The sequence below is a fragment of the Trichomycterus rosablanca genome, chromosome 14 (genome assembly GCF_030014385.1).
Source record: "Trichomycterus rosablanca isolate fTriRos1 chromosome 14, fTriRos1.hap1, whole genome shotgun sequence".
Taxonomy (NCBI): Eukaryota; Metazoa; Chordata; class Actinopteri; order Siluriformes; family Trichomycteridae; genus Trichomycterus; species Trichomycterus rosablanca.
Window position 1 is genome coordinate 22,344,585 of NC_086001.1, and position 27,278 is coordinate 22,371,862.

The 27,278-nt window shown below is 25.7% G+C and overlaps 1 pseudogene; it reads right to left on the reverse strand.

Annotated features, from left to right (window-relative positions):
* Window positions 1-6,072: 6,072 nt before the first annotated feature.
* The window catches only part of LOC134326206 (zinc finger protein 208-like), a 339,536-nt pseudogene continuing 318,330 nt past the window's right edge, over window positions 6,073-27,278 (reverse strand).

Here is a 27,278-nt window from a genome sequence, read left to right on the forward strand (position 1 = left end):
GTTTTCAGCAAACTGTTTGCAGGCTTTCTTGTGCGTCAGCTTCCCTCTGGGATGACGACCATGCAGACCGAGTTGATGCAGTGTGCGGCGTATGGTCTGAGCACTGACAGGCTGACCTCCCACGTCTTCAACCTCTGCAGCAATGCTGGCAGCACTCATTTGTCTATTTTTTAAAGCCAACCTCTGGATATGACGCCGAACACGTGGACTCAACTTCTTTGGTCGACCCTGGCGAAGCCTGTTCCGAGTGGAACCTGTCCTGGAAAACCGCTGTATGACCTTGACCACCATGCTGTAGCTCAGTTTCAGGGTGTTAGCAATCTTCTTATAGCCCAGGCCATCTTTGTGGAGAGCAACAATTCTATTTCTCACATCCTCAGAGAGTTCTTTGCCATGAGGTGCCATGTTGAATATACAGTGGCCAGTATGAGAGAATTGTACCCAAAACACCAAATTTAACAGCCCTGCTCCCCATTTACACCTGGGACCTTGACACATGACACCAGGGAGGGACAACGACACATTTGGGCACAATTTGGACATGTTCACTGTGGGGTGTACTCACTTATGTTGCCAGCCATTTAGACATTAATGGCTGTGTGTTGAGTTATTTTCAGAAGACAGTAAATCTACACTGCTATACAAGTTGTACACTGACTACTCTAAGTTATATCCAAGTTTCATGTCTATAGTGTTGTCCCATGAAAAGATATAATGAAATATTTGCAGAAATGTGAGGGGTGTACTCACTTTTGTGATACACTGTACATAACACATAAAAACAGCTTAACATAGAAAGCACTTACTAGTCTCCTCTGAAGATCAGAGTCTGGCCTGAGGTTCATGGCAAAGTGTCTGAACTGAGATTCATTGGCAAGTGGAGCAGTGAAATCCTCAATTTGTTTTGGATCATTTTTTCCAAGAGCATTTGTGATGGACCTGAGTAGGCCGAGCTTTTCATTATGTTGTTGTTGCAGCAGCTCTAATCCCTGTAATGTCTCTGGCGAACCTTCTAATACCGTAGCGTAGCGCTGCCAGCACCTTTGTTAACCCAGGAAGGTCTGGTAAATCACGATAATGACCAGGCGAATATATGGAATAATTCACACATTAGAAAACTTTATTAAGCCAATAAATACAGTATACTGGCTTACCCAGAGATAAAAATGGAGTAAGAGGACAACCATCCAACACTAGACTTTACACCACAGTGAGCATACAATTCATATTAAGACACGCATTAAAATAACATACTATCAGATCACTCATTAGTAGAGATGGGACGATCGATCGGCTATGTATCGGTATCGGCCGATTTTTATTCAAAATATGCGATCGACGATCGGCCGATATTTTTCAAATGTAGCCGATTTTCAGAGCCGATTGCAAACGGCTAAAGAAACAGTTTATGGTCTTCGGCTGTATGTGCGGACAGAAAACATGTCGTCAGTCTGGCAGTTTTTAACCGTCAATGAGACGGACTCATCCAGGGCGTTTTGCAAAATGTGCCTCGTGGTGGAACCAAAACAAAGAGATTCAACACGACTAATCTAATACGGCATTTGAGAGTACACCACGCGGCTGAATACAGTGAGTATCAGAAAACAGCAGAGCTAGCACGGGAAGCTAGCACAAAACAAATAACCCAGAAAACCGTGCAAACCACATTTGACCGGTACGAAAAGTACAGTGGCAACAGCCAAAAAGCTAAAGGAATCACAGCCAAAGTGATGGAATTTATAGCGCTAGATAACCAGCCCTTCTCGGTTGTAGAAGACGTGGGATTCTGCCGCTTAATATCCCACTTGGATCCACGCTATTCCATCCCTAATAGAAAATACTTCTCAGAAGTCGCTCTTCCCGAGCTGTATCAAGCGGTTTACACCCACATACAGGGGTGCAACTACATACTTTCTGAGGTGTATGCAAACATATTATCGGCGCCCCCCCCCCCCCCCCCCTTAATAAAATACAAGACATATATTGTACACTTTTATTGTGTTCTTTCGTTACATATTACAGCAGGTGATCTTCTGAAACATCACAAACAAAAAACAGTCTAAGTAAAAATATGTAACGGCAAATCTGAACAACAGCCTGGACTCTATGTAAGATTTTTAAAAAGAGTTGTAACTAAATTGTTACATGTCGTGCTTTTGCACTTGCCCATTTGTCAAGAATACTATCAAATGAAATAGACCGCGCCACATTGTTTTCAATTGAGATCACTGCTAACTGGGTCAAGCGATCATTGCTCATACTCGAACGAAGGTATGTTTTGATGAGCTTCAGCTTGCTAAATGATCTCTCGGCAGATGCAACGGTCAGAGGCATGGTCAGGAATACTCTAAGGGCTACTGTCAAATTTGGAAACACCAAATCAAGATTCTCCTTTATGAGGAAATTTAACTTCTCTAGAGCATTGAAACTGACATAATAAACTGACCGATCTGCTGTCTTTTAACCACTTTGAGAAGCTTTTCTTCATCCCCACAAACTCCTTTTCCCTCTCCCTCTTCCGTTTTCTGTTTTGAGCCCCGGAGAGCTTTTTTTTCTGCCCCTCCATCTCTTACACACTGCAGGTGCGCCACGACGGGAAAAAAAAAAACACACGCCTGGGCGAGTTCTCTACGGGGCGCGTTCTCAAGCGCCTGTGTTTGGGAGGAAGTGACTGGAGGGTAGAGGGGAAGGAGTGGATGGGCGCCTGATTAGTGCTGTGCTTCTGTTTTTTTATATGTATTATCATACACGAACAAACAGCTCTTACAGAAAATGCTGACAAGAAATAATTTTCCGGCATCGATTTGGCGCCCCCTCTGGTGCAGCGCCCCTATGCTTTGCATACGCTGCATACCCCCTTTTTGCGCCACTGCCCACATAGACCAACTTCTAAAAAAATAACATAACATCACTGAGCTTTACAAGTGATATATGGAGTTCCGACGTCAGTCCCACCTCCATGTTAAGCTTAACAGCTCAGTGGATTGATCAAGACTTTGATCTACAAAGCGCCGTTCTGCATGCACGAGAGTTAACAGGCTCTCACACAGCTAATGCTCTGATGGCAGAGTTCGACAGCATGTTTCAGCTGTGGTCAATTCCAAAAAGTAAAATACATGTCATCTTAAGAGGCAATGCACGAAACATCACAAAAGCACTGCAAGATGCTGAATTACCAAGTTTGCCGTGCACGGCGCATTCAATACAGCTAGTAGTGAATGAAGGGGTTTTGTCACAACGCAGCATCAGTGATATTGTGGCAAGTGGAAGACGGATTGTTGGCCACTTCAGACACTCACCTCTGGCTTATTCACGCCTTCAGAGTATCCAAACTCAGCTGAGCCAACCTGTAAAGAGGCTTCAAGAGGATGTTCCGACATGATGGAACAGCACCTATTACATGTTACAGAGCCTACTGGAACAAAAACATGTGTTGGGTGCTTACGGAGTCGAATATAATCTGCCGGCCGCCTTCACTGCAAATCAGTGGGGGCTAATTGCAAACATGGTGTAGTTGCTCTCCCCATTCGAAGAGCTAACTAAAGAAATCAGCGCTTCCACTGCTACCGCTGCTGACGTGATACCCTCCATCAGAGCCTTAAAACGTTTTCTCCAGAAAAGTTCTGAAAAGGATCATGGTGTCAAAACATCAAAAACTACCATTTTGGAAGCAACCGAGCAGCGATTCAGCACCATAGAGGCAGAGACCCTTTATAGTGTGGCTACACTCCTTGACCCGAGGTGAGATGGGGAAATAGCTGTTTAAATAGCATTTTGAACTAAATTCTGCCATTTTATGCCTGAACATATACAGAAAAGAGTTGATATTATTTATTTTATTAGCCAGGTTTAACGTTTACCGTATGTGTTCTTCTTAAATGTCAGATACAAGGACCGTTATTTCTCCGGTGAATTCAAAACACAAGCAAGAGAGCAGCTCATGGATGTGTTGAGTGCGCAAACAAAAAGGGAGCCGTGTTCTGGTGAAGAAATGCCAGGACCAAGTCAGATAAACACAGACAAGCCAACAGAAAAATCACAAATAGATTCCTTGTCTACCATGTACAGTGAAATACTGGAGGAAAGCATGGAGGTTCAGGAGTGCAACAGTCCGATCGCATCCCAAGTGCATTGCTATCTTTCAGAGGCTACCATCCCACGGAGCGCGCAGGCACTAGCGTATTGGAAAAGCAACAAGACCTGCTTTCCCGCTCTTGCCGAAGCCGCTCGAGCCTACCTATCTGCCCCGTGCACAAGCGTGGATAGTGAAAGATTGTTTAGCTTTGCTTCAAATATACTGACTGAAAAGAGGAACAGACTGTCATCCCAAAAAGCTGAGATGTTACTCTTTGTAAAAAGAAATATGCCCTTAAAGTTTAACTTTAAAAAGCAGTAAGTCCATTGGGCAGACGGGACTCTTCCCCCTTTATAACAGACCCAGTTGTTTAGTTCTAACGTTCCATATTTTATATAGCTGCTTTTATGTTTTATGTAAAATCAATTTAAGACTTTCAGTGACGCTATGCCAAAAACATTTGTTTAATTTGCTGTTTTTTTAATAATTCAATATCTACATTTATTGGTTGTAGTTTTTCGTTAAAATAACCCAGGGTCTAAGTTTAATGTAATTGACTGTTTTTAAAATAATTAATGGTTTTAATTTATTTGTTTGATTTACTGTTTTTTCGTTTTATTAAAGGCAACGTTTAATTATTGAAGTATTGACTGTTTAATTTACTGTTTAAAACAATTTGAGTTCGTTTTAAAACTATTTAAGATCAACATTTTCCATTTTAAAATAACCCAGTTTGAGTTTAATGACTGCAGTTTTGACTGCATTTATATAATTCACTTTTTTCGTTTTAAATTAATTAATGCTGTTAATATAATCATTGCAGTTTTGACTGCATTTATTTAATTAACTTTTTTCGCTTTAAATTAATTAATGCTCTTAAAATAATCATTGCAGTTTTGACTGCATTTATTTAATTCACTTTTTTCGTTTTAAATTAATTAATGCTGTTAATATAATCATTGCAGTTTTGACTGCATTTATTTAATTCACTTTTTTCGTTTTAAATTAATTAATGCTGTTAATATAATCATTGCAGTTTTGACTGCATTTATTTAATTCACTTTTTTCGTTTTAAATTAATTAATGATCTAAATATAATCATTGCAGTACTGGCTGTATTTGTTTAATTTACTTTGTTTATTTACTGCTAATTTTGTTAAAGATATTATGCTGTTTCACATAAGTTCGTAAAAAAATGGCCAAAAACCAGTTTAGACCATGTTTCATGTCTTGCTTGCGCTAAAAATAGAATGTTGCCAGGCGTGGCATATAGCCCCGCCCCCGATCGGTATCGGCTATCGGCCGATCGCGTTGAAAGGAGATCGCGATCGAAATCGGCCTCAAAAACGCTGATCGGTCCATCTCTAGTTCTTACCATGGTTGGTGTTAGGTTTATGTATCCTTAATGCATCAGCTGAGGCTGTGAGATTAATAAAACAAAGCTTGTTTCTTCTAAAGTTTAAAGCCTCCTCTATTTCTTTACACCTCACACACCAGCTGTAATCTTTAAATTTTATAGCAAAACTTGATATTTCTTAGTACTGATTTACAATTTATAATTTTTAGCCAACTCAACTTGAGAAAGCTTTGTTTATTAGGCGAGAATTTAAGGCTTACATTAACTAAATTTTCTTTGTTTGGTAAACAAAAGAAAAGTCAGTGCAACTCAAATAGTTTTGCTCAAGACTACTTGTAGTTCATAGTACAATGAATGTTTTTATGTTTGCTCAACTTAATATGTATTTTAATATTGACAAGAGAATGTCAGTCAGTTTAACAAATGTGCAAAAGTTGAGTAGACAGGAAAAATTTCAGGGAAATTTGGTCCCAAGGGTTTTTTTTGTTTACTCAACTAAATATGTCTTAGTGTTGACAAAAAAAAGTCAGTCAGTATAACAAATAATTTACAAAAAAAAATATGGGGAAATTCTGTACCAAGTTTTTTTATTTATAACATTACTAATGAATATTTTATACAAACAAAAATCAATGTGACCACAAAATATTCTACATTATTAACAAGAAAAAAATAGTTTTAGATTAGAGATGAACTAAAATTTAAATATATGTTAAAAGTGAAAACGATGGAAACTCATAAACCTGGAAATAAAAAAAAGAACCGTTACTTAAGTTCAGTTCCTTACCACCACGTTTAGCTGGATGAAGCACCAATTCATCTGAAGACGTCACTCACTAACCGTCCTACTCACTCAGCTCACTCACTTTTATTGACTCATTTACACACATTTGTAGCATTTAGTCGACACTTCTATACAAAACATCTCTTTCAACACTGTGAGCACTGATACAGTTCCTCTCAAGTGTGAATGCGCTGGTGGATTTTAAGAGCACTCTGTTGATTAAAACTCTTTCCACACTGTAAGCACTGATATGGTTTCTCTCCAGTGTGAATGCGCTGGTGTATTTTTAGATTACTCTGTGTATTAAAACTCTTCTCACACTGTGAGCACTGATACGGTTTCTCCCCAGTGTGAATGTGCTGGTGTATTTTTAGATTACTCTGTGTATTAAAACTCTTCTCACACTGTGAGCACTGATACGGTTTCTCTCCAGTGTGAATACGCTGGTGCATTTTAAGATGACTCTGTGTATTAAAACTCTTCTCACACTGTGAGCACTGATACGGTTTCTCCCCAGTGTGAATGCGCTGGTGTTTTTTCAGATCACTCTGTGTAATAAAACTCTTTCCACACTGTGAGCACTGATATGGTTTCTCTCCAGTGTGAATGCGCTGGTGTATTTTAAGAGCACTCTGTTGATTAAAACGCTTCCCACACTGTGAGCACTGATATGGTTTCTCTCCAGTGTGAATGTGCTGGTGAGTTTTGAGAACACCATGGGTCCTGAAGCTCTTCCCACACTGTGAGCACTGATACAGTTTCTCTCCTGTGTGAATGCGCTGGTGTATTTTGAGATGACTCAGGAACCCGAAGCTCTTCCCACACTGTGAGCAGACGTTTCCTTCTTCCTGTGTGGGACTGAGAGAGGTGTTAATTCTGACAGTACCAGAGGACGTTTGCTGATTACTGGAGCTTCTGGTGGGCGTCAGATCCTCATGTTCAGTCTTAATCTTCACCAGAGTCTCATATTTAACATGGTTGCAGCTCTTGATGTGATTGTGGAGCTGATTTTGGGTTGTAGAGGAACGTGGACACGAGGAGCAGCAGAAATCCTTGTTCAGTTCTGAAGCAGAAAATAATCAAATACATTTATAAAATTATAAATAATCAAATACATTTATAACATTATAAATAATAATATACATTTATAACATTATAAATAATCAAATACATTTATAACATAAATAATCAAATACATTTATAACATTATAAATAATAATCAAACACATTTATAACATTATAAATAATCAAATACATTTATAACATTATAAATAATCAAATACATTTATAACATTATAAATAATCAAATACATTTATAACATTATAAATAATCAAATACATTTATAACATTATAAATAATCAAATACATTTATAACATTATAAATAATCAAATACATTTATAACATTATAAATAATAAATACATTTATAACATTATAAATAATCAAATACATTTATAACATTATAAATAACCAAATACATTTATAACATTATAAATAATCAAATACATTTATAACATTATAAATAATAAATACATTTATAACATTATAAATAATCAAATACATTTATAACATTATAAATAATCAAATACATTTATAACATTATAAATAATAAATACATTTATAACATTATAAATAATCTAATACATTTATAACATTATAATCAAATACATTTATAACATTATAAATAATTAAATACATTTATAACATTATAAATAATCAAATAAATTTATAATGTTATAAATAATAAATACATTTATAACATTATAAATAATCAAATACATTTATAACATTATAAATAATAAAATACATTTATAACATTATATATAATAAATACATTTATAACATTATAAATAATAAAATACATTTATAACATTATAAATAATAAATACATTTATAACATTATAAATAATAAATACATTTATAACATTATAAATAATAAAATACATTTATAACATTATAAATAATAAATACATTTATAACATTATAAATAATAATATACATTTATAACATTATAAATAATCAAATACATTTATAACATTATAAATAATAATATACATTTATAACATTATAAATAATCAAATACATTCATAACATTATAAATAATCAAATACATTTATAACATTATAAATAATCAAATACATTTATAACATTATAAATAATCAAATACATTTATAACATTAAAAATAATAAATACATTTATAACATTATAAATAATAAAATACATTTATAACATTATAAATAATAAATACATTTATAACATTATAAATAATAATATACATTTATAACATTATAAATAATCAAATACATTCATAACATTATAAATAATCAAATACATTTATAACATTATAAATAATCAAATACATTTATAACATTATAAATAATCAAATACATTTATAACATTATAAATAATAAATACATTTATAACATTATAAATAATCAAATACATTTATAACATTATAAATAATCAAATACATTTATAACATTATAATTAATCAAATACATTTATAACATTATAAATAATCAAATACATTTATAACATTATAAATAATAAATACATTTATAACATTATAAATAATCAAATACATTTATAACATTATAAATAATCAAATACATTTATAACATTATAAATATAATATACATTTATAACATTATAAATAATCAAATACATTTATAACATAAATAATAAATACATTTATAACATTATAAATAATCAAATACATTTATAACATTATAAATAATCAAATACATTTATAACATTATAAATAATAATCAAACACATTTATAACATTATAAATAATCAAATACATTTATAAGATTATAAATAATCAAATACATTTATAACATTATAAATAATCAAATACATTTATAACATTATAAATAATCAAATACATTTATAACATTAAAAATAATAAATACATTTATAACATTATAAATAATAAAATACATTTATAACATTATAAATAATCAAATACATTTATAACATTAAAAATAATAAATACATTTATAACATTATAAATAATAAAATACATTTATAACATTATAAATAATCAAATACATTTATAACATAAATAATAAATACATTTATAACATTATAAATAATCAAATACATTTATAACATTATAAATAATCAAATACATTTATAACATTAAAAATAATAAATACATTTATAACATTATAAATAATAAAATACATTTATAACATTATAAATAATCAAATACATTTATAACATAAATAATAAATACATTTATAACATTATAAATAATCAAATACATTCATAACATTATAAATAATCAAATACATTTATAACATTATAAATAATCAAATACATTTATAACATTATAAATAATCAAATACATTTATAACATTAAAAATAATAAATACATTTATAACATTATAAATAATAAAATACATTTATAACATTATAAATAATAAATACATTTATAACATTATAAATAATAATATACATTTATAACATTATAAATAATCAAATACATTCATAACATTATAAATAATCAAATACATTTATAACATTATAAATAATCAAATACATTTATAACATTATAAATAATCAAATACATTTATAACATTATAAATAATAAATACATTTATAACATTATAAATAATCAAATACATTTATAACATTATAAATAATCAAATACATTTATAACATTATAATTAATCAAATACATTTATAACATTATAAATAATCAAATACATTTATAACATTATAAATAATAAATACATTTATAACATTATAAATAATCAAATACATTTATAACATTATAAATAATCAAATACATTTATAACATTATAAATATAATATACATTTATAACATTATAAATAATCAAATACATTTATAACATAAATAATAAATACATTTATAACATTATAAATAATCAAATACATTTATAACATTATAAATAATCAAATACATTTATAACATTATAAATAATAATCAAACACATTTATAACATTATAAATAATCAAATACATTTATAACATTATAAATAATCAAATACATTTATAACATTATAAATAATCAAATACATTTATAACATTATAAATAATCAAATACATTTATAACATAAATAATAAATACATTTATAACATTATAAATAATCAAATACATTTATAACATTATAAATAATAATCAAACACATTTATAACATTATAAATAATCAAATACATTTATAACATTATAAATAATCAAATACATTTATAACATTATAAATAATCAAATACATTTATAACATAAAAAATAAATACATTTATAACATTATAAATAATAAATACATTTATAACATTATAAATAATCAAATACATTTATAACATAAAAATTTAATACATTTATAACATTATAAATAATCAAATACATTTATAACATTATAAATAATCAAAAACATTTATAACATAAATAATCAAATACATTTATAACATTATAAATAATCAAAAACATTTATAACATTATAAATAATAAATACATTTATAACATTATAAATAATCAAATACATTTATAACATTATAAATAATAATCAAACACATTTATAACATTATAAATAATCAAATACATTTATAACATTATAAATAATAATCAAACACATTTATAACATTATAAATAATCAAATACATTTATAACATTATAAATAATCAAATACATTTATAACATTATAAATAATCAAATACATTTATAACATTATAAATAATCAAATACATTTATAACATAAATAATAAATACATTTATAACATTATAAATAATCAAATACATTTATAACATTATAAATAATAATCAAACACATTTATAACATTATAAATAATCAAATACATTTATAACATTATAAATAATCAAATACATTTATAACATTATAAATAATCAAATACATTTATAACATAAAAAATAAATACATTTATAACATTATAAATAATAAATACATTTATAACATTATAAATAATCAAATACATTTATAACATAAAAATTTAATACATTTATAACATTATAAATAATCAAATACATTTATAACATTATAAATAATCAAAAACATTTATAACATAAATAATCAAATACATTTATAACATTATAAATAATCAAAAACATTTATAACATTATAAATAATAAATACATTTATAACATTATAAATAATCAAATACATTTATAACATTATAAATAATAATCAAACACATTTATAACATTATAAATAATCAAATACATTTATAACATTATAAATAATAATCAAACACATTTATAACATTATAAATAATCAAATACATTTATAACATTATAAATAATCAAATACATTTATAACATTATAAATAATCAAATACATTTATAACATTATAAATATAATATACATTTATAACATTATAAATAATCAAATACATTTATAACATAAATAATAAATACATTTATAACATTATAATTAATCAAATACATTTATAACATTATAAATAATCAAATACATTTATAACATTATAAATAATAAATACATTTATAACATTATAAATAATCAAATACATTTATAACATTATAAATAATCAAATACATTTATAACATTATAAATATAATATACATTTATAACATTATAAATAATCAAATACATTTATAACATAAATAATAAATACATTTATAACATTATAAATAATCAAATACATTTATAACATTATAAATAATCAAAAACATTTATAACATAAATAATCAAATACATTTATAACATTATAAATAATCAAAAACATTTATAACATTATAAATAATAATCAAACACATTTATAACATTATAAATAATCAAATACATTTATAACATTATAAATAATCAAATACATTTATAACATTATAAATAATCAAATACATTTATAACATTATAAATAATCAAATACATTTATAACATTATAAATAATAATCAAACACATTTATAACATTATAAATAATCAAATACATTTATAACATTATAAATAATCAAATACATTTATAACATTATAAATAATCAAATACATTTATAACATTATAAATAATCAAATACATTTATAACATAAATAATAAATACATTTATAACATTATAAATAATCAAATACATTTATAACATTATAAATAATAATCAAACACATTTATAACATTATAAATAATCAAATACATTTATAACATTATAAATAATCAAATACATTTATAACATTATAAATAATCAAATACATTTATAACATAAAAAATAAATACATTTATAACATTATAAATAATAAATACATTTATAACATTATAAATAATCAAATACATTTATAACATAAAAATTTAATACATTTATAACATTATAAATAATCAAATACATTTATAACATTATAAATAATCAAAAACATTTATAACATAAATAATCAAATACATTTATAACATTATAAATAATCAAATACATTTATAACATTATAAATAATAAATACATTTATAACATTATAAATAATCAAATACATTTATAACATTATAAATAATAATCAAACACATTTATAACATTATAAATAATCAAATACATTTATAACATTATAAATAATAATCAAACACATTTATAACATTATAAATAATCAAATACATTTATAACATTATAAATAATCAAATACATTTATAACATTATAAATAATCAAATACATTTATAACATTATAAATATAATATACATTTATAACATTATAAATAATCAAATACATTTATAACATAAATAATAAATACATTTATAACATTATAAATAATCAAATACATTTATAACATTATAAATAATAAAATACATTTATAACATTATAAATAATCAAATACATTTATAACATTATAAATAATAATCAAACACATTTATAACATTATAAATAATCAAATACATTTATAACATTATAAATAATCAAATACATTTATAACATTATAAATAATCAAATACATTTATAACATTATAAATAATAATCAAACACATTTATAACATTATAAATAATCAAATACATTTATAACATTATAAATAATCAAATACATTTATAACATTATAAATAATCAAATACATTTATAACATAAAAAATAAATACATTTATAACATTATAAATAATAAATACATTTATAACATTATAAATAATCAAATACATTTATAACATAAAAATTTAATACATTTATAACATTATAAATAATCAAATACATTTATAACATTATAAATAATCAAAAACATTTATAACATAAATAATCAAATACATTTATAACATTATAAATAATCAAATACATTTATAATGTTATAAATAATAAATACATTTATAACATTATAAATAATCAAATACATTTATAACATTATAAATAATCAAACACATTTATAACATTATAAATAATCAAATACATTTATAACATTATAAATAATTATATACATTTATAACATTATAAAAAATAAATACATTTATAACATAAATAATAAATACATTTATAACATTATAAATAATCAAATACATTTATAACATTATAAATAATAAATACATTTATAACATTATAAATAATCAAATACATTTATAACATTATAAATAATCAAATACATTTATAACATTATAAATAATAAATACATTTATAACATTATAAATAATCTAATACATTTATAACATTATAATCAAATACATTTATAACATTATAAATAATTAAATACATTTATAACATTATAAATAATCAAATACATTTATAACATTATAAATAATAAATACATTTATAACATTATAAATAATCAAATACATTTATAACATTATAAATAATCAAATACATTTATAACATTATAAATAATCAAATACATTTATAACATTATAAATAATCTAATACATTTATAACATAAATAATAAATACATTTATAACATTATAAATAATCAAATACATTTATAACATTATAAATAATAATCAAACACATTTATAACATTATAAATAATCAAATACATTTATAACATTATAAATAATCAAATACATTTATAACATTATAAATAATCAAATACATTTATAACATAAAAAATAAATACATTTATAACATTATAAATAATAAATACATTTATAACATTATAAATAATCAAATACATTTATAACATAAAAATTTAATACATTTATAACATTATAAATAATCAAATACATTTATAACATTATAAATAATCAAAAACATTTATAACATAAATAATCAAATACATTTATAACATTATAAATAATCAAAAACATTTATAACATTATAAATAATAAATACATTTATAACATTATAAATAATCAAATACATTTATAACATTATAAATAATAATCAAACACATTTATAACATTATAAATAATCAAATACATTTATAACATTATAAATAATAATCAAACACATTTATAACATTATAAATAATCAAATACATTTATAACATTATAAATAATCAAATACATTTATAACATTATAAATAATCAAATACATTTATAACATTATAAATATAATATACATTTATAACATTATAAATAATCAAATACATTTATAACATAAATAATAAATACATTTATAACATTATAATTAATCAAATACATTTATAACATTATAAATAATCAAATACATTTATAACATTATAAATAATAAATACATTTATAACATTATAAATAATCAAATACATTTATAACATTATAAATAATCAAATACATTTATAACATTATAAATATAATATACATTTATAACATTATAAATAATCAAATACATTTATAACATAAATAATAAATACATTTATAACATTATAAATAATCAAATACATTTATAACATTATAAATAATCAAAAACATTTATAACATAAATAATCAAATACATTTATAACATTATAAATAATCAAAAACATTTATAACATTATAAATAATAAATACATTTATAACATTATAAATAATCAAATACATTTATAACATTATAAATAATAATCAAACACATTTATAACATTATAAATAATCAAATACATTTATAACATTATAAATAATAATCAAACACATTTATAACATTATAAATAATCAAATACATTTATAACATTATAAATAATCAAATACATTTATAACATTATAAATAATCAAATACATTTATAACATTATAAATAATCAAATACATTTATAACATTATAAATAATAATCAAACACATTTATAACATTATAAATAATCAAATACATTTATAACATTATAAATAATCAAATACATTTATAACATTATAAATAATCAAATACATTTATAACATTATAAATAATCAAATACATTTATAACATAAATAATAAATACATTTATAACATTATAAATAATCAAATACATTTATAACATTATAAATAATAATCAAACACATTTATAACATTATAAATAATCAAATACATTTATAACATTATAAATAATCAAATACATTTATAACATTATAAATAATCAAATACATTTATAACATAAAAAATAAATACATTTATAACATTATAAATAATAAATACATTTATAACATTATAAATAATCAAATACATTTATAACATAAAAATTTAATACATTTATAACATTATAAATAATCAAATACATTTATAACATTATAAATAATCAAAAACATTTATAACATAAATAATCAAATACATTTATAACATTATAAATAATCAAATACATTTATAACATTATAAATAATAAATACATTTATAACATTATAAATAATCAAATACATTTATAACATTATAAATAATAATCAAACACATTTATAACATTATAAATAATCAAATACATTTATAACATTATAAATAATAATCAAACACATTTATAACATTATAAATAATCAAATACATTTATAACATTATAAATAATCAAATACATTTATAACATTATAAATAATCAAATACATTTATAACATTATAAATATAATATACATTTATAACATTATAAATAATCAAATACATTTATAACATAAATAATAAATACATTTATAACATTATAAATAATCAAATACATTTATAACATTATAAATAATAAAATACATTTATAACATTATAAATAATCAAATACATTTATAACATTATAAATAATAATCAAACACATTTATAACATTATAAATAATCAAATACATTTATAACATTATAAATAATCAAATACATTTATAACATTATAAATAATCAAATACATTTATAACATTATAAATAATAATCAAACACATTTATAACATTATAAATAATCAAATACATTTATAACATTATAAATAATCAAATACATTTATAACATTATAAATAATCAAATACATTTATAACATAAAAAATAAATACATTTATAACATTATAAATAATAAATACATTTATAACATTATAAATAATCAAATACATTTATAACATAAAAATTTAATACATTTATAACATTATAAATAATCAAATACATTTATAACATTATAAATAATCAAAAACATTTATAACATAAATAATCAAATACATTTATAACATTATAAATAATCAAATACATTTATAATGTTATAAATAATAAATACATTTATAACATTATAAATAATCAAATACATTTATAACATTATAAATAATCAAACACATTTATAACATTATAAATAATCAAATACATTTATAACATTATAAATAATTATATACATTTATAACATTATAAAAAATAAATACATTTATAACATAAATAATAAATACATTTATAACATTATAAATAATCAAATACATTTATAACATTATAAATAATAAATACATTTATAACATTATAAATAATCAAATACATTTATAACATTATAAATAATCAAATACATTTATAACATTATAAATAATAAATACATTTATAACATTATAAATAATCTAATACATTTATAACATTATAATCAAATACATTTATAACATTATAAATAATTAAATACATTTATAACATTATAAATAATCAAATACATTTATAACATTATAAATAATAAATACATTTATAACATTATAAATAATCAAATACATTTATAACATTATAAATAATCAAATACATTTATAACATTATAAATAATCAAATACATTTATAACATTATAAATAATCTAATACATTTATAACATTATAATCAAATACATTTATAACATTATAAATAATCAAATACATTTATAATGTTATAAATAATAAATACATTTATAACATTATAAATAATCAAATACATTTATAACATTATAAATAATCAAATACATTTATAACATTATAAATAATCAAATACATTTATAACATAAAAAATAAATACATTTATAACATTATAAATAATCAAATACATTTATAACATTATAAATAATCAAATACATTTATAACATTATAATTAATCAAATACATTTATAACATTATAAATAATCAAATACATTTATAACATTATAAATAATAAATACATTTATAACATTATAAATAATCAAATACATTTATAACATTATAAATAATCAAATACATTTATAACATTATAAATAATAATATACATTTATAACATTATAAATAATCAAATACATTTATAACATAAATAATAAATACATTTATAACATTATAAATAATCAAATACATTTATAACATTATAAATAATCAAATACATTTATAACATTATAAATAATAATCAAACACATTTATAACATTATAAATAATCAAATACATTTATAACATTATAAATAATCAAATACATTTATAACATTATAAATAATAAATACATTTATAACATAAATAATAAATACATTTATAACATTATAAATAATCAAATACATTTATAACATAAAAAATAAATACATTTATAACATTATAAATAATAAATACATTTATAACATTATAAATAATCAAATACATTTATAACATAAAAATTTAATACATTTATAACATTATAAATAATCAAATACATTTATAACATTATAAATAATCAAAAACATTTATAACATAAATAATCAAATACATTTATAACATTATAAATAATCAAATACATTTATAACATTATAAATAATAAATACATTTATAACATTATAAATAATCAAATACATTTATAACATTATAAATAATCAAACACATTTATAACATTATAAATAATCAAATACATTTATAACATTATAAATAATTATATACATTTATAACATTATAAAAAATAAATACATTTATAACATAAATAATAAATACATTTATAACATTATAAATAATCAAATACATTTATAACATTATAAATAATAAATACATTTATAACATTATAAATAATCAAATACATTTATAACATTATAAATAATCAAATACATTTATAACATTATAAATAATAAATACATTTATACCATTATAAATAATCTAATACATTTATAACATTATAATCAAATACATTTATAACATTATAAATAATTAAATACATTTATAACATTATAAATAATCAAATACATTTATAATGTTATAAATAATAAATACATTTATAACATTATAAATAATCAAATACATTTATAACATTAAAAATAATAAATACATTTATAACATTATAAATAATAAAATACATTTATAACATTATAAATAATAAATACATTTATAACATTATAAATAATAATATACATTTATAACATTATAAATAATCAAATACATTCATAACATTATAAATAATCAAATACATTTATAACATTATAAATAATCAAATACATTTATAACATTATAAATAATAAATACATTTATAACATTATAAATAATCAAATACATTTATAACATTATAAATAATCAAATACATTTATAACATTATAATTAATCAAATACATTTATAACATTATAAATAATCAAATACATTTATAACATTATAAATAATCAAATACATTTATAACATTATAAATAATCAAATACATTTATAAGATTATAAATAATCAAATACATTTATATGATTATAAATAATGCAGATTGTTAGTAAATGTTAAACTGAGATCTGATGATAAAGTCCTGTACCATGATGCATCATGAATGATTCTTTAGGTTGTCCACTATGGGTGACACTCTAGAACTCTCTGCTCGACTCTTTGCTGGATCTCTTCTCTCTGTGAATTTCTCTATACACAATACTTTATTTTTTCTTCTTGAATTCTATGTGTAATCGATCACTTCTGTTACGTTTGTTTTGTCAGTGTACATCGACCTTGAGTTTGCTGAAAGACGCTATATAAGTTAAACTTATTACTATTATTGTAGTTTGTGTGGTTCTTAACACCAGATCAGCTGCTGTCTCTATTATCATGGCTGAACAGATTCTCACAAGTTGGGCTCGACGGTTTTCTTTATTTGTGTAAATAGAGATTAGAGTCGTTTGCGTGACTGTGAGGGTTTAGTGGTGCTGTTAGTGTTAGTATTAGTGATAGACACAAATAAATTCAATAATAAATGTTATTTTTACTTACTGAGTTCATATTTATCTTCAGGTTCTTCCTTCTTCACAGGCTTCATCTGGAAACCTCCACACTGTTGGTCCTCTGGGGTGAGGTGTTCCTCAGAGGTGACGTGTTCCACAGGGATTAAAGATCCTTCACCTGAAATTCATCAATATGTGAAGAAGAAACTCAACAACTGGAGGAAACTGAAGGTTGTGGGTTTAGTTCCCACAAATAAATACTACTTAGATTTAATCCAGACTGGAAGTATCAGCACTTCTCCACATGACAGTACGGTACAGTACAGGTTCTAATCCCACTATCCACATTCTCTTATTATTTCTACTATACTAACCACACTGTACTGTACTAACATGGCAAATTGCTCCACATTTACTTACAGAAGTAACTTCCATCTTCTTCCTCCTCCTTTTTATTAGTTTCTCTTGGAATCCTTCATTTTGTAGATCTATGGGGGTGACGTGTCCCTCTTCTGCTGACTGCATTATTAAAAGATCTGACAGGAAGATGGTCAGATAGACAAATGTACTTTATTCCCTATTAAAGAGAAATCCAGGAAAATTCTTTCAGACTGTTTAACTGTTTATTTTTAATGCTGTGAGGCTGTAAACAGAGTGAAAATGTTGAAACTATTGTGGGACTGAGCAGCATCAGACAGAAAAGACTTCTAATAGAACTTTTTGGGTTGGTTTCACAGACAGGGATTAAGCCTAGTCCTAGACTACACAGCATTTTGAATGGAGATTCTCTATTTAAAGCTAAATGTAGTCCTGGACTATAAGCCTTAATCCCTGTCTGGGAAACAACCCTTTGAGTTTGGTGGAAGTGGTTTTGTGGCCCAAAGTGAAATGATGAAGTCTGATGTTCTTTACATCTAGTTTCTCATCCACTCCCAATAACAGTGCTGTACTAATACTTTTAACTTTTACTATAAACCTGTAAAACAACCTGTAAACAAAGCTACAAGAACTCGCTGTTTCTATCAAACATTAAACACTGTAAACAAAGCTGAAAATGTGACGCGTTTATATCAAAATGTTAGATTTAATAATGAATAAACTCTGAATCCGTTACAATCCACTGATTCATCGGTTCAATGAATCGGTTCATCAGTACTGAATCATGTGTGATGCTAACAGTTAGCGGAGCAGCTAATAGTTTGTTTGTTTAAATAAAACTGGAGTTAAAGCTCCTCAAATCCTCACAGTGATGTTTTATTATAAACTCTAGTTTTATTATTAATTAGAATGTGGTTATAATTAAATATAAGGGTTATAATTAAATACATATTTTACTTACAGATGAGGCTCTACAGTACAAACACAGCAGCTTCTTGTTCTTCTTATGATGTTTAATGGCGGTTGGCAGAACAACTTAAGACGCACCAGCGCCACCAACTGGACTGGAGTTGAACAGCAGCTTAGCAGTAAAACATCTCCATTAGCCCTGTATCTCTCAGCTACAGTGTTGGGGGGAACGCGGTACAGTCACGTGATTACTTTTTATCTGTAACGAAGTCATGTAACGCGTTACAGTTACATATTTGTAATGACATTACAGGTACTGTGATGAGGGATGAGTCGTTCCTGAACGAACCGATTCTATTGAACGACTTTTTGAAACGAACTAAAAGAACCAAGTCGCTCCTCTAGTATAAGGATAAATAATTAAGGAATAAACTTGTTTAATGATGTTAAATCTGATTGGTTCATGGCGTGTATGTTTTAAAGCAGAATCAAACACAGGCACATCTCTGCACAAGAGAGGATTTTTCTGAAACTAAATAAATAAAGTAAATAAATGAATTTGTTTGTAGATGTGATTCCAGTATACAGTATTTGTTTGGGTTTAGAATGTAACGTGAAAGTAAAGTAATGAGGAACGAGATTACATGTTCCAGGATGTAATGAGTAAAGTAATCCCATTACAATTTTAGTTAAGTAATAAGTAATGAGTAATGGATTACTTTTTTAAGTAACTACCCCAACACTGCTCAGGTAGCTTTAGAGAGGACTACAGTCAGTCCTAGACGTTCTTCTAAGCAGTTTCTCTAATGTCATGTTTTGTTTTCCAACTCACACATTCACAGCAGTAGAAGCTTAAAAATAACACTACAAACCAACTAGTCTATAAGCACAAGAGGATTCATCTTTATAGACGGTGCTGTTTATGCTTTTACACTTAAAATATGAGGAGTTTTTTTATTACAACAAACACAACAGCAACAATTAATAATTATAAAAATAAAATAATAATAATAATAATGTCACAAATCTGTACCCAAGCAACAAGCTGTAATTTATTTCTAGCACCACTAGATAACGACGATGTCTGTACAACAGTTTGAACTTCACTTTAAAAGTCAGTTGAATGTGTTTTACTGTAGTAAGAATGAAAGTATGAGCTGATCTTTGTCTCATTGTGTAGCTTTGATGAAGAAAAAGCCACTGGGTCAGTGTGTAACAGGAGGTTTGGAGTGACATCAGATTCAAAACCAAACTCTCATCACACAGAGGACTCGGATGGAATTTACAGTTTAACAAATACATTTATTCATCAATAAAGAAACACTTGTCTCCTGACCCCTCAACTGGTCTTGGTCAATTGGTCACCTCCATGATAAGAAAACACCTGAACTACCACAATAGTATTTATTTATTTTTAAATGTTATTTCAAAACAAGTCAGTGCAGTCTGTATTAGGATTTATATGAACTGGGTTTATGCACTAGAAGATGGTGGGATAATTAAATGTAAATATGAGTATTTCTTTTAACAAAGGAGTTTAGCTACCACTAATTTGGTCTATAGATAAACACAAAGAACAAAGACTCATGATGATAGAACAATGCAACACTGTTCAGTCCACAGCCCTCCATTCACACCTTCTCATGTACATTCTGGTTGAGGACGGTTCATTATTTTCTAAGTGGAAATCATCTAAAGACTAGAATTTAGTGTAGACCTAGAAATGTTAAAGTAAGAGGCTATTCATTTATAAAAACTTAGCAAACACCATAAAGACCAGGGTAAAATTTTTCCACTTGAAAGTAAAAGTTGTTCTGTGTTTAATAAAGTAGATTAAACTTGAATAAAGAATAAAAACAGATTCAGATCTGAGGTTGGTACATTACACCACATTACATTTAATGATTAATGATCATATTCATACCATCATGTACATTTGATAATTGAAGTAGAACAGTTCTAGTGGATATTAGTAGAAAAAGAAAGTACACATAGCTTTTTCTGTACAATAGAGTATCATTTTATTTTCTCCTCTGAATGCGCTGGTGTTTTTCAAGACGACTTCAGTCACAAAAACATAACTTCTGTGTGACCGTACTGGTGTCTATTAAAAATGCTGCTTCCAGTAAAACTTCATCTGCACTATAAGCAGCAATATGGGTCATCCTCTTAAGTGAATGCGCTGGTATGGTGTACTTAAAGGATATTCCTTTCACTAAAGTTCTTTCCAGACAGTGAACTGTGATACGACCTCTTTCCTGTGTGAGTGCGCTGGTGTTGTTGTAGAACATAATGAGCAATAAAATACTTCCCACACTCTTAACAGTGATGTAGTTTTTCTATGTGAATACGTTGATGCTGTTCAGAGGTTAACATTAGCTAAGTTAACGTTAATAATTGTTAATTATTAATATTAATTGTTAATAAGGCCTGCAACGCTGTAAACTGTGACATCGTTTAACAGTCACCACAGGATCCTTACAAAACATTGTAATTTTCAGAAAGATTCGATTTATTTTGAGGATACTGTATTGAATTGCATAAAACTGTTAAAGATGATCTTTCTGTGATTACAGGTGAACAATGCTGAATGGGTTGTTAATGGAAAAGAACAAAGCAGGTTGAAGGTTGAGAAGTGGTTTACCTCACTATGTTTGCTACCCAGGGTCAACCTAGGAACACGGTTCATTTCATGTTAAGTCGGGTATGTGAGTCGACAGTGTTGAGTGGAGTTTTATACCAAAACTACTGTGTTTCTGTAACCCTGCATTTCTGAAGCTCTTGTGTTATTTCTAATGTAACTTTATCTAGATTCATTGTTCATTGTTGTACTATGCATTCAATACTGAATAATTTAACAGTGAAAGTGTTTTTCTGTAATATGAATTAACATGAATTTTGTACATGATAAGTTAACGCACATTGTGTAATTTTAAATGTGTTGTTTTAAATGTATTTTGAAAGTTGCATGGATTAAAGTAAGAATGTTTTTAAGGAAATTTTGTACTTTTACACGTTTTTGTTTAAAGTGCTTTAAGCATTTGCAGTGATTTAAATAAACAATTTGATATGTTGCAATAATTGTCTGTGTGGATTAAATAGTAGTATTGTGTAAGTTTTAAGTAAAATAAGTACAATTTACAGAGTTTCTAAAATTTAAAATTAAATAATAAGAATTTAACAAATAATTACAGTACTTTACAGTTAACCTAAGTTTTTACTGTGGTGTTACTGTAAAATGCAATTACAGTAACATTAAGTTACTGTAAAAGTAAAATACAGTTATGGTACTGTAAAAACCCTTTGAAATGTCTAACAGTGTACCTATAGATTTATCTGTATTTATGGTGTAGAAATATGTGAACTGTTGGATTTACTGAAACACTTTCTACATTCTGAGCAGTGATACGAGCTCACTGAGGAAACATAAAGATTAATAAAGGGAAGGAAACAAAACCTGAAAATAAGAGCTTTACCTTCCATTCAAATCCTGTTCAAACTGCTGAGAATGAGAGCAGTTCATAAGACTGTACTTGTACTCGGTCCGTTTACCTCCAGCAGCAACTGGAACCAACGCCAAACAATTCAACTCTACCCAGGGATGCCAAGTCCAGCAGAAATATCCAGCTCAAAGTCTGTCTAAACCCGCCCTTCACATGCTAAATCTAGCAGACCTTGTTCATAGGTATGTGAGCACAAATCCTCATTAAACACATTTTGTACGGTTTGCAGTAAAAGCTTTTAGACAGCCGTGACACATTTTGAAAGTAGTCCAATTTTGGCGGGAAAATCGTGAGAGTTGCCAGGTTTAATACAATTATTCAGCCTAATGTCTGGTCTAAAATCAACCCTGAAAATGAAACTGGAATCCAGAGTGTCTCAGATATTGGTGAAATGGCAAATGATCTATCAGTACTACCAGTGAATCTTTTATTATTAAAGTAAGAGGCTATTCATTTATGAAAACTTAGCATTCATAATATGAAGAATTTATGCAAACAACATAAAGACCAGGGTAAAATTCTTCCACTTGAAAGTAAAAGTTGTTCTGTGTTTATTAAAGTAGATTAAACTTGAATAGTGAATAAAAACAGATTCAGATCTGAGGTTGGTACATTACACCACATTACATTTGATGATTAATGATCATATTCATACCATAATGTAAAGTACATTCAATAATTGAAGTAAAACAGTTCTAGAAAACCATACAGCTTTACATCCTGTGTTAATGTGCTGGTGTTGGTAAAGAGAATAATGCACAAAAATACTTTCCACACTTTTAACAGTGATGTAGTTTTTCTATGTGAGTTTGTTGATGTTGTTTAAGATTACTTTCATGAGCAAAAAACTTTCCACACTTTGAGCAGTGATATGGCTTCTCTCCTGTGTGAACACGCTGGTGTTTATGAAGGTTAACCTGTTGAGCAAAACTCTTTCCACACTCTGAGCAGTGATACGGCTTCTCTCCAGTGTGAATACGCTGGTGTACTTTAAGGTCACTACTTTGAATAAAACTCTTTCCACACTCTGAGCAGTAATATGGTTTCTCTCCTGTGTGAATACGCTGATGTACTTTAAGAGCATAACTGTAAGCAAAACTCTTTCCACACTCTAAGCAGTGATACGGTTTCTCTCCTGTGTGAATACGCTGGTGTTGTTTGAGGTTAACCTGTTGAACAAAACTCTTTCCACACTCTGAGCAATAATACGGTTTCTGTCCTGTGTGAACACGCTGGTGTTGTTTGAGATTACTCTGCACAGTAAAATTCTTTCCACACTCTAAGCAGTGATATGGCTTCTCTCCTGTATGAATACGCTGGTGTTCTTTGAGATTACTCTGCGTAGTAAAACTCTTCCAACACTCTGAGCAGTGATACGGCTTCTCTCCTGTGTGAATGTGCTGGTGTTGTTTGAGATGACTCTGCTTAATAAAACTCTTCCCACACTCTGAGCAGTGATGAAAGTTCTTCATGTTTATGCTTTGATAAGACTGTAGAAACTGTTTCCTTGGAAAGCAACAGAAACAAAGAAACAAGTCGATTAATTAGAATTACTTTTACTACATTAATACCACAATAATATTAAACTCTTCACCTAGTAATAAAACATTAAATTCACTTCATGTCTAAGTGAGAATCTGAATTCAAAGAACATCAGGATAAAATACTTATAAATACTGCAGATATTAATAATTAAATAACTATAAATAACTTGATATAAATAAAGATATAAGAGATCTGACTTTCTCAACATCAGTCCTGCACCAAGCAAATCTAATCCAGTTCATGACAGGACTAATAATTAGCTCACAAGTGTAAATCTTTGGTGTGCTGGGAGTAAAAAAGGCTTCATAAATCACCACAATTATGAGCATAAAGCTATTTTAAACTGTCTGAATATATTAACCTGATAATATTAAATAACATCATAAAATAAAAAAGAACAACAAATGCAACATAAATGTAAAAGAAACAAACAAGAAAACCCTTTACCTTCCTGTTAGAATCCTGGCAGCCACTGTAACAAAGCTGGTGTCTCCAGCAGGTCGTTTCTAATGAAGAACGTGCAGAAGATCCTTCTTACCAAGTGACTCAGCTACAAGTCTAGAGTTTAGTCCTTAAATAGAGCTGAGGACAAAGACCCAAGACCAGTTCAAAACTCTGCATTGGTCAATCATCAGACAACCATTCACACCTTCTTGTGTGAAGTACTAGCTCATTATCTATGGAACGTGTGCAAATGAACTAGATGGAGCCACAAAGCATGATGGGTGAAGTCAAACTACACCTATTTATCTCAGCAGAGAAGTTATTTACATTTAATCCTAAACACAAACAAGGAATTGAAAGGCTATTCTGTAAAGTGAAATGACATGAACTTAGATAAAGCTTTTATGATAAGAATCTAAGTCATGTAAAATGCTGTATGTATATTTGTGTGAATTAGTTTCTACTGTATATGAGGAACAATAAGAAAACTAGAAGAGGAAACACCCACCTATAGATTTATCTGTATTTATGGTGTAGAAATATGTGAACTGTTGGATTTACTGAAGCACTTTCTACATTCTGAGCAGTGATACGAGCTCACTGAGGAAACATAAAGATTAATAAAGGGAAGGAAACAAAACCTGAAAATAAGAGCTTTACCTTCCGTTCAAATCCTGTTCAAACTGCTGAGAATGAGAGCAGTTCATAACTACAGGAACACAGACTGTACTTGTACTTGGTCTGTTTACCCCCAGCAGCGACTGGAACCAACACCAAACAATTTAACTCTACCCAGGGTTGCCAAGTCCAGCACAAATATTCACCTCAAAGTCTGTCTAAACCCGCCGTTCACATGCTAAAACTAGCAGACCTTGTTCATAGGTATGTGAGCGCAAATCCTCATTAAAAACATTTTGTACGGTTTGTATGAAAGCTTTTAGACAGTCGTGACATATTTTTAAAGTAGCCCAATATGGCGGGAAAATCGCAAGAGTTGCCAGGTTGAGCC